The 11,750-nt window shown below is 43.9% G+C and overlaps 1 pseudogene; it reads right to left on the reverse strand.

Annotated features, from left to right (window-relative positions):
• Nucleotides 1–11,244: 11,244 nt before the first annotated feature.
• Nucleotides 11,245–11,496, reverse strand: LOC139039630 (cytochrome c oxidase subunit 7A2, mitochondrial pseudogene; annotated as a pseudogene).
• Between the last annotated feature and the right edge of the window lie 254 nt (nt 11,497–11,750).

Consider the following 11,750-nt stretch of genomic DNA (forward strand, 5'->3'; position numbering starts at 1 on the left):
TGTGTGTTTTTTTTCCTCTGAGGATACAGGTAATCATTATAGAATTCTGAACAGGGGTGTGACACAATTGGAATTTAACTTTAGAAGAATCACACTGGCTGCAATATGGACAACAAGGTAAAGGGGAAAATGTAAGGTAGAGATCATTAATGAGACTAAAAATATCCAGGGAGAGATGATGGTGGTTTGGACCAGGATGGGAGTGGTGATAAGAAAAGGCAAACTTTGGGAGATGTTTCCAAGGCAGAGCCACCAAGATTGGATTGGGATGTGAAAGAAAAAGAAATCAAGGGTATCTCCTAGGTTTGGGGCATAAGCAAATGGTTAGGATGGATTTGTTATTTACTAAGATGAAGAAGACTGAAGAAGCAGCAACTAGAGTAACACACGTTTGTATTAAATTTGAGATGTCTATTAGCATCCAAATGGAGAAGTTCAGAAGAAAGTTGAAATATATCAACTTACAATTTAGAGATGCAGCCAAGCTGGAGATGTAAATTGGGAATTCATCAGTATATGTATGTATACATGTATGTATACTCTGTCATGACTATATATATATATATAGTCATGCTAATGGATGAACTTGTTAAAGGAATGAGTATATATAGAGATGAAAATCCAAAGACTGAGCAATGGGGGACTTCAACTTTAGAAGTCAAAGAGGTGAGGAGGAAACAGCAGAGAAGACTGAAGGAACAACCCATGAAATAGGAGAACTAAGAGTGTCCCAGAAGTCAAGTGAAGTTTCTAAAAAACAGAATTATGATCCCTGTTAGATGCTGCTGGGAGATCAGGTAAGCTAAGGATTTACAGGTTGACCACTAGATGTTGCAACATGGTGGTCAATTCTGACTTTGGCAGCAAAAGTTTCCATTGGACTGATGAGGGTGAAAGTCTGATGGGGCGGGGTTCAAAAAAGGATGGGAGAAGAGGAAGTAGGGACAGCAACTCTAAGCTACTTTTAGAATGATTCTTGCTACAAAGGGCATCAGAGAAATATGGTAGTAACTGGAAGAGAATATGGGATCAAAGACTTTTAATGGTTGGTAGATACTAGCGTCGGAGAAGGCAATGGCACTCCACTCCAGTACTCTTGCCTGAAAAATCCCATGGACAGAGAGCCTGGTAGGCTGCGGTCCACGGGATCGCTAAGAGTCAGACACGACTGAACGACTTCACTTTCACTTTTCACTTTCATGCATTGGAGAGGGAAATGGCAACCCACTCCAGTGTTCTTGCCTGGAGAATCCCAGGGGCGGGAGAGCCTGATGGGCTGCCGTCTATGGGGTCGCACAGAGTCGGACACGACTGAAGTGACTTAGCAGCAGAAGCAGCAGATACTAGCGTAGGCTTGTACAATGATGCTAATAATTCACAAATGAGGAAATATTAATGGTGCAAGAAAAAAGAGGGGACAACTGCTGAGTTAATTGAGTTAAATCAGGATGGCTGATAATATATCCCTGAAAACTTGTAGCGTATTGGGAGACAGGCTGAACAACTCAATCCGTAATGCTATTCCCCCTCACCAGGTTTCTTTTTACGCTTATGCTCAGTTGCTCAGTCTTGTCTGATTCTTTGTGACTATATGGACTATATGGACCTATGGACTATAGCTCATCAGGCTCCACTGTCCATGGAACTTTCCAGGCAGAAATACTGGAATGGGTTGCCATTTCTAGTGTAGGTTAAAAGGGAGAAGGTGACAGAAGCAATGTCCCCCCTGCATCTTGGTCCTCTCAGGCTTCTTCTTGGAAGTCAGAGGGGTTGACCCTATCCCCTGTAGTCCCTCTGGTGCAGGCAGGGAGGCTGACCTGCTTGGCCCACCAGCTCTCCTGCAAGCAGCCTAGGGGGCCCAGACAATTTGGGTAACCAGGATCTAAATAAGGTTTTAGATGCATTTACATAAAGAGAGTTTTTTAAAACATTTATTTATTTGGCCGCACTCGGTCATAGTTGGGGCACTCGGGATCTTCAATCTTCATTGTGGTTTGATAGCTCTTAGCTGTGGCATGTGGGATCTAGTTTCCTAACCAAGGGTCAAACTCAGGCCCTGCCCGGGGAGCTCAGAATCTTAGCCCATGGACCACCAGGGAAGTCCCAATATAAAGAGTTTTGATTCTGGGTCTGAAACCAAGACAGTTTATGGTCTAGTTTGAATTCATCATTTCCTCTGAGTAATCATTAATTTTTCTCCCAAATTTTGCTGAGCTCCCAACCTCTAACACAGCTTTACGAAAACACTGCCATAACTTAGTTACTAGGCAACTCCTAAAAACCATTTGTGTTGTGGTTCATGAAGCTGAGGATCTCAGAACCAAAGGACATCTAGAGGTTCCAGGTCCCAACCTTCATATCCTTTTATAAAGTAAAATCTATACATGCGTGTGTGTGTGTTTAATGAAACAAATATGTCTCTTCTAGGTTCTAGGTTACTGAATTAAATACAATCCCACAAGATATCTTGAATTTATACTTACTGGAACAGGTGGCCATCTAAGAGATACAGGTTCTTACTTATGTTGCCTTCTTCATTCCTCTGCTCTCAGTTCAGTTCAGTTCAGTTGCTTAGTCGTGTCCGACTCTTTGAGACCCCATGAACTGCGGCACGCCAGGCCTCCCTGTCCATCACCAACTCCCAGAATCCACCCAAACCCATGTCCACTGAGTCAGTGATGCCATCCAACCATCTCATCCTCTGTTGTCCCCTTTTCCTCCTGCCCTCAATCTTTCCCATCATCAGAGTCTTTTCCAATGAGTCAGCTCTTCGCATCAGGTGGCCAAAGTATTGGAGTTTCAGCTTCAACATCAGTCCTTCCAATGAACACCCAGGACTGATCTCCTTTAGGATGGACTGATTGGATCTCCTTGCAGTCCAAGGGACATTCAAGAGTCTTCTCCAACACCACAGTTCAAAAGCATCGATTCTTCAGCACTCAGCTTTCTTTATAGTCCAACTCTCACATCCATACATGACTACTAGAAAAACCATAGCCTTGACTAGATGGACCTTTGTTGACAAAGTAACGTCTCTGCTTTTTAGGTTGGTCATAACTTTCCTCCCAAGGAGCAAGCGTCTTTTAATTTTATGGCTGCAATCACCATCTGCAGTGATTTTGGAGCCCCCCCAAAATAAGGTCAGCCACTGTTTCCCCACCTATTTGCCATGAAGTGATGGAACCAGATGCCATGATCTTAGTTTTCTGAATGTTGAGCCTTAAGCCAGCTTTTTCACTCTCCTCTTTCACTTTCATCATGAAGCTCTTTAGTTCTTCTTCACTTTCTGCCATAAGGGTGGTGTCATCTGCATATCTGAGGTTATTGATATTTCTCCTGGCAATCTGGATTCCAGCTTGTGCTTCTTCCAGCCCAGCGTTTCTCATGATGTTCCTCTACTCTAGGTACACCTAATCTTCTTTGGTCTCAATATTTTATGGTCCAACAGAAGAGATACTTCCTTTCTCATTATAACATATAAATTATACCCAAAATGGGGGAACCCCATGCAAAATCACATGAAAGAGCAGGCATAAATTCAGGGAAGGTTATTATATCCAATAATATCCCTCTGTCAAAACACCCCAAGATCTTGGTATGTTTAAGAGAAAAAAAAAAATGAAAGGCTTAACTTGAAAACAATTGAAATATCTAAAGAGTTATAAAAAGTGACAAAATGTTTATTTAGTAATAAGAATACTGAAGATACATGCTACATTTTCTTGAATTTTATTCCATTTTCAGGAACCATAGCTACTAAGTCAAGACTAAATTACCCAGATATCCAAAATTGTTTTTCGAATTATTGTTGTTTAATGGCTGGATAGTATTACCCTCAAAATTCTAATTCTGAATATGTTACATAATGAAGATGATGAGAATGGAGAATTTACTAAACTTCACATAATATTTACAGAGAAAGTAAATTCAGTATGCCTCTGAAACCATTCTTACCTCTTTCATACTGTCTATATAATGGAGAATGAATTTTCAAGGCTTCTTGTTATTAGAATAGAAAGCCAAGGAGATAACATATGAAAAAGAGGAGTAAATATTGTTTGATCTCAGGAAGAAACTTACAGCCTCTTCCAAGCTGAAAAAAAATCTGTGAACTAAGGATGGTTGTGATTTATTCAAAGCACTAACCTATTCTCAGCACCCAAGACAATCAACATGGGAGAAAATGAGAATTAAGAATATTATCAATTTATTAATAAGTTTATTACCAAATAAACTTAAGACAAAAGATATTTGGATCTGTCTAACTGAAATATTCATTTTAAAAGAAGGTATTTGAAGAACATAGTGTTACTTAGAAGAGGAAAGACCTTTTATTCTCAGCATGGTAAACTTATTCTTTCAAAACACATTTTGAATTAGGCAGTACTTTCTGTTTTGCTTGGTAGAATTGTTCCACGGTGAGAAGATTAAGGACGGTTGAGCTTAAAAATATAAATTTTAAAGAACCCATGTTTCAACTATTGAAAAGCCCCACCCTAAGGAAAGTTTCTGCCCAGCTTTAAAGCATAGCAAGTTAGACTCCATATCAAAGGATAAAGAAATGTGGGGTGTTTGAATAAGTTGACAATATCTGTAATCTAAATGTGAGATGTGGGTATTTTGCTTTGCTGCTGCTTCTTGCAATTTGGGCAAGAAATTTGAAATAGAAGAAAAGAAAATTACTGGGAGAAGATTTATAAAGGGGGACCAGTTTTCATCTGCTGTTTTAACTAATTTTTCTAACTAATATTTCCCCTCCTGTGCTTGCAACTAATTTACCTTTAAGCATTGGTTGGTCTTTTAAAAACTGGTTACAAACTTGTGACAAAATTGCAACTCTTCGAAAATATTAATACATTCAAACAGTCAGTTCTACATTCTGGCGATAACAAACATTGCAGTGAATGCTGGAATCTTAAAAAGATTTTTCTTTCTGGAGCAATGCATTTAGCCGGATTTCCGGTGACTAAATGGGTCATCTCCAACAAGAAATGATTGATTGCTCGGGGCATGAGATTTTACTTTATTCCATCAAAGTGACGTTCAGGTGCAGAAAGCTCCACACATGTGACAAACACAGAAGTGAGAAAGGAATGAAATGTGAGACACCATCGATTTCCCCATGTGGACCTTCAGCCCCCTGGAAAAACTGACCTCTGGCGTCGCAGAAAACAGAGGAAGGAAGCCCAGGCAGAGAGAGCAAGGTTGGGGATCTTTGAGGGTTCGGCCGAGGCCTGCCCCCTGCCGCCGAGGAAGGACGTCCCCAGCGCTGGTGACCCGAAGAGCTCCACCGGACAGCCGGACTTGGGGCTTGGAAACGTCGGGGCGCTGGATTCCTTTGGCTCTTCTCCTGGGATTTGGACCCACTGGCGAGACAGGCTGTTTTCCTCTGCAGGCGGAGAGAAAAAGCTCCCCCTAGACCTCGTGGGACCAATGCCTCTCTCTTCCCGTGGATGTCTCATGCCCTCACACCTTCTTAGTAATGGCCTTGCATCGCGGTGGCCCGGGAACTACGCGCTCCTGGAAAGCAGGGCGCGTGACCACAAAGTGGTGGACTCCTGGAGCTGCGGGCCGAGGGCGGGCGGAACAGGGCGGCTGGTCTTGCTGGCCCCGTCCGCTCCCTGCATGAACTTCGCCCCGCATCCTCCTCCGCGCCCGGGCCCCACCTTCTCCCCAGCCTCCAGCGCCGCTAACCTGCAGAATGCAGGGCAAAGCAAGCCGGGCCTTGGGGCCCCCGCGGCGGTGCAGCTCAAGGCAAGCTGAAGAAGGTTGGGGGCTGGGGCGAGGGAGAGTACGTGGGTACCAAAATCCGAGCGAGGTCCGTGCAGCCGTGACTCTACTGGGCTGTCGTGGGACTCCCAAGGCAGGAAGCCTTAATAATTCCTTTAAACGCTCTTTACTGATAAAGACATAAATGATAATAAAGAGAAGGTGGAGCTCACATTTGTCAGCCAAAGTTAGAGTAAGCAGCCTTTTGGCCTGAGCATCCTAGGTTAAGTCTTGCATCACTGTCCATGACTGGTAATGCGCACCTACTGTGCGGCAGCTCTGCTGCTGCTTGACATGCATCATGCTAAGCCCACCCAGGCCCTGCAAATGTGATCTTTCCCCACGTTTTCAGGAATATTGCAAGGTTCCACTGTCACATAGATGGTTTTCAAAAAGTCTGGAGAGCTTCGGGACCCTTACAAAGGCACGATCTCGCACAGAAAAAGGTTGTACAATTCCTGTCTGGAGTCAGGTCTAGGTTTTGATACTTGGGGGGTGGGGTGGGGAATGGACCAAAGTCAAAGGCTTGGTGCTTCTGTGAAAAGACCAGGAAGACTCCAAAGGCCATTTCTATCATGATATTGTTCACTTTAAAAAAAAAGTTTGAATGTGTAAAATTATTTCCATTTAGTCAAAGAATTACAACTACAGCTGAATAAACCCGTAGTCAATATATGTATTCATATCCTAAGAAAAAATACAGAAAATCGGTGAAACAGTGATTATGAAAGGTAGTGAGTGGTTTCCTGCCCCCGTAGTGGGTAGCCAGCATCAGTCCGTGTATTGGAAAACAGGAAAGCATGCTTAACAAGAAGGAAGACTTCACTTTTGGAAATGTTTGTAGGTGAAAATGTTGAAATTGTCAGATGAAGTCTAGCATTATCCTCAAGGAAGACATGGGGCAGGAGGATACAGATGCAATAATATTTCCCGTATAAGTTTAACTCTTCCTCTAGTAATCCTGCCTCCCACCTCCACCCCCAGATTCAGTACGCTACAGTGGCAGCTGACAGTGTTCGGGGATGTCAGGCAGAGGTAATCGAGCTTCAGAGCTCTTTGCTTAAATAAAAGTTGAGCAGTAGATTCCCGAGTGTCCAAGGATGCGCACGTTGGCAAAAAGCTGGGAGGAGAGGGAGACTCGCACACTGCCCAGCTTTCCGCTGCTGCTGCTGTCGTTACTGTCGCCCTGCCAGCTCCAACGCGGCAGCCGCGCTCCAATCTCCAGAACTCTTGCAGTTGTTTCAGGGTTTAAGACACAGGGGGAATTTCAAGTCCCTGAGCACTGAGAGTTTCTCTGGCTCCAGCTAAACCTGGGAGAGGAAAGAACACAGCCACAATTTGACCCTGCCCGAACCTAAGTGAAAGCACCATTTGCAACCACCGCGCCCCCCTCCCCCCTCCAGCCACACACACACCCGGTTCCCGTTGGGGGAAGATGCGGGAGCTGCCCTATAGGCTGCGCCCCACGCAATTCCCCAAGCTGGAGCAGGTGAAGTCTCTGAAGAATTTGGAGACTGTTGCGGCCCCGCTGCTGTTCTGGCCCGCAGCCGGCGGATTGGGGGCGGATCGCTCCCTGGAGTTCCGCAGGCCTGAGCCGCAGCTGGGCCGACGCTGGGAAGACAGGTGTGTGCTGCCCAACCCCGGAGCACGGGGAAGCGTCTGGGAACGAGATAGGAACGCCCGGGGGCTAGTCCGTCGGGAGGAATCATCTGGCATTCAAACAGCTCCGAGGTCTGTTGCTGCAGATCGGTCCGCGCCGCGGGAGCCAGAGGAGAGCCAGGCCAGACCCGGCAGACGCGCACGCCACCCAGCGCCGGCTGGCGCAGGTCTCAGCCCGGCGTTCCTTCCCTCATTTGGGCAGAACACTTAGCGCGTCTGTTGTTGTTCTCTAGCGTGGGCCTCCGCGGGAACCCCAATGCGGTCCTTACCTCCCTTTTCTCAGCTCCTGGAGCGGTACCCGGCACACAGAAATTCAGTAAAATAATGGTTCATTCATTTAACAAGTATTTGTTGAGCGCCAACTATGTGTCATTGTGCCAAGGAAGGATACAGAAGTGAACAACACCGACAAGTCACCAGATGTCAGCAAGCTTATTTCCAGTTAGTTGAATCAATGAAAAAAGGATCAAGTTATCAAGAGCAGCCGCAGTAAAGATTCTGCCTCTAAACAACCTTACCATTGATCACCTCAAAGAGGACAGGAAAGGAAAACAGGACAAAGGAGATAAAACTAGAACCATCTCCTCCCTCTTAGGGTCTCTAGGGATGATTGAAGAGATATATTTTAATGTATTCTGTGGGCAAATTAACCTACTTTCTTGTATTTAGTGCCAAGGTCTGTATCTTTGCCTCCTCCAGAACTCGTATATTGAAACCTAGTGTCCAATGTGATGGGTGGGGCCTTAAGAAAGTGGTAGGTCATGAGGGTGGAGCTCTCCTAAATGGGATTGCTGGGGCTGCTGTTAAATCGCTTCAATCGTGTCCGACTCGGTGCGGCCCTTAGACGGCAGTGCACCAGGCTCCTCTGTCCCTGGGATTCTCCAGGCAAGAGTACTGGACTGGGTTGCCATTGCCTTCTCCTATGAATGGGATTGGTGTTCTTATAACGGACACTACAGAGACCACCGTCCCCTTCTGCCATGTGAAGACACAGAGAAAAACTGCCTATGACCCAAGAAAAGGGTTCTCAACAGACATAATTCTGTCTGTAGTCTTGATCTTGGACTTCTCAGATTCTAGAACTGCGAGAAATAAATGTTGCTGTTTTTTGGCCACCCAGTTTATGGTATTTTGTTACAGCAGCCCAAATGGACTAAGATGTTCAGTATATTTTCCATACTGAAAACAGAACTCTGTCTTTAAATTTTAAACAAAATCTATCATTTTAGTCTCAAGGAAGAAAAGTCAAAGAAGACAAAGAACAAACAAGGTGAATAAAAGGGGAGATGAGTATTCAAGGAGTCCAATGATTAGAAACAAACAAAAAGAATGGTGGGGTTAATTTACACCAAGTCTCATTTTCCTTTCTCACAAAGAAATATTTTGAATTTAAGTCACGTGAACTAGGGGCTTCCCTGGTGGCTGAGACAGTAAAAAAAATCTGCCTGCAATGCAGGAAACCAGGGTTCAATCCCTGGGTCTGGACGATCCCCTGGAGAAGGGAATGGCTACCCACTCCAGTATTTTTGCCTGGAGAATTCCATGGACAGAGGAGCATGGTGGGCTACAGTCCATGGGGTCGCTAAGAGTTGGACACGACTGAGCGACTAACACACATACGTAACTATCCACTGTTTTTTTTTTTAAAAAAATATAGATCAAGATCTGCCAAGTAAAGGAATTAGAATCATAAAATAAATACATCCTGATAACCTTGCCCCGAAGGGCAAGTCATTATTTGATAACACTCAGGACTCTTCTCCCTCTTAAGCTACTTTAGCTTTGAGAAGACCTGCTGGCCTGTGTTCTGTGCCTAAGTCTTATTTATAAAGGGGACTGAGTGACAACAGAGAGGTCAGCGCCACCGCAAGCCAAGTTTAATGTTATTCCCAATTCCCCTAGAAACAAGAGGGACAGCTCACCACACAGCCACAGAACAGACACCAGATTTTGATCATGAAGCAAAGGCAGGAGTGTGCAATATGTTTAGGCCAGACTTTTTACTAGGGTTCCTGTGGGAAATGTAAGGCCGGGCAGGGTGAACAATTTAGGAATGGCTAGTTTGAAGAGTGTCCTTGAGTTTCAGGCTATAGTTGAAATGGCAGAAAGCATTTCAGAATGCAGCTGAACACAGGCTTACCTATGTTGGTGCAGAAAGAATTCAGCAAGAGGCAGTGACAGGTAAGGAAAAAGTTTAGTAGTGTAGGGAAGCGTGTGAGATTTACAAGCAGGCAGGCGAGGGAGTGCTACCCAAGAGCTGAGTGGGCTACAGTTTTATAGTCAAAGGAAAAGTGAGGAGGTGGAGAAGACCAGTTTGCTCATTCTTAAGTAGACGTCAAGCTCTATCATCAGTTCCCCCTCCCTATCAGGCAGGGAAGTTTTCTTGTCCCTACATGGTCAAAATGGGATTGTCATGGTACAATGAAAATGAGCAAAAAAGTGGTGACATATACTAAAACATGGTAAATCATCTCAGGTTTCAATATAATGTCACCTTTTCTTATATTTTGTTTTTAGTTTATGCAGAGGAGCATGTCCTAGGAATCATTAACTTACTGCCCTTGCTGGGCAGGATATGGGTCTCATTCCACCATTGTTTTATTGCTTTGGACCATGACTTATGGTTCCCTGGCATGGTTTTGTTAAGCAAATGTGCTTTCTTGAGCGATCCTTAACTTACAGGGGTCTATCATACATTTTTTCTTTTTTAAAAATAATATTTACTTATTTACCTATTTGGCTGTGCTGCATCTTAGTTCCAGCACATATTATAGATCTTCAGTTGCAACTGGTTGCAGCATGCAAACTCTTAGTGATGGCATGTAAGATCTACTTCCCTGAACAGGGATCAAACCTAGGCTCTCTGCTTTGGGAGTTCAGAGTCTTAGCCACTGAACCACCAAGGAAGTCCCATCCTCATACTTTTTTCTTTACTTATGTTTCCCTAGTGGGATTACTTATTGAATTGCTGTACTTTGTCCCTTTATTCTGTCCCTATAATGAGGTGGTCCCTATTGCCACCTGTGGTGATTAAGGCAGAGGAATATGGGCCAGATAGCAAAGGTATGATGGCTCTGGATTCATTAAAATTCATTTTTAGTTTACATATCAAGGGCATGCATCTTGTTGGATCCTTTGCACTCCCTAAGAATTAGCTAGACCTGAAGGGGCAGTCTCTCCCCAGCCACAAAGATTATTTAAGATGTCAAAATGTCATACAGAAAAATTTTAAATATGATTAATGCAACTGGGGTAAGAAGAAGGGGCAGAAGTTTCCAATGGTCTTTTGAACAGTTTACCCCTGTGATCTGGGCAGCATAATTTCTTCTCTTTGGTGCCAGAAAATTACTTTGGAAACTGATTGGTTTGGGTGGAGAGATGGAATCAAATGATAAATGCCAAAAAATAGGTTCAGAGAAGTAGAATCCAATGAAAGGATGAAGTTAGCAGCCAGACTTATGGTGGGCTGTTGAGTTAGGTTTACACCATAATCAGGTCAGTCAGTATAGCAGAGGTTAAATGGACTTCATTGAGCTTAGAATTTGAGACTGTAAAGCCTTTTGTTTGTTCAACAAATCGTGTTTTCCAAAGATCACCTCCGTATGTTGTCCAACATTGGAAAGCAGGCCCAGCCAGTATTGTTATTCTGACTTGACTTGTTGGGTTTTGTTCATGGTAAAGACTGCTTTATTGATGGCAGTTAGTACAAGTCAATAAATACTGATCCCCAAAGAACTCAGTTGTGTATCAGATTTACTGGTTCACAGAGAGCTGAATGGAATTGAACCAACTGATTGCTGGGAAGATAAACTGAAGTCAATCCTGCTTATTGGGAAATGAAGGCGCAGCCAGCTGATACATGGCATGTGCTCTCCCACCAACGGTAAGAATCACGGTGGCTCTATACAGGAGGGCATCAGCTACCCTACCCTTCAGATGCACTGGAATTCCATCATCCTCCTGAAACAGCTTTTGTTTTGCTGGAAACTTATTTTCAAACTGCCTGTGTAAAGCAGTACTTATGGTCCTCTTAGTAATCTGATGGAGAGACAGAAGATTCCATATCATCTTGGCTCAGCTGCTGCTCACCAACCGTGACAACTGATCACCAGGAACCATTATTCTGACTTTAAAGCTGAGCCTCAGACAAGTAATTTGTCCAAGGCCACATAGTTAATAGAAGAGCCCTCGTTAGCATCTGGGTCTATTGCTCTGTTCAGTGCTCTGCCCATTATTCATGAACAGTATAGTTCTGTTTCAACAAGGACATTTAAAAAATTAATCATAAGTATTTATTGAGGAATCATTAGTAAAGTGTTCAG

The sequence above is a fragment of the Odocoileus virginianus genome, chromosome 19 (assembly GCF_023699985.2).
Source record: "Odocoileus virginianus isolate 20LAN1187 ecotype Illinois chromosome 19, Ovbor_1.2, whole genome shotgun sequence".
In the NCBI taxonomy this organism is placed as follows: Eukaryota; Metazoa; Chordata; class Mammalia; order Artiodactyla; family Cervidae; genus Odocoileus; species Odocoileus virginianus.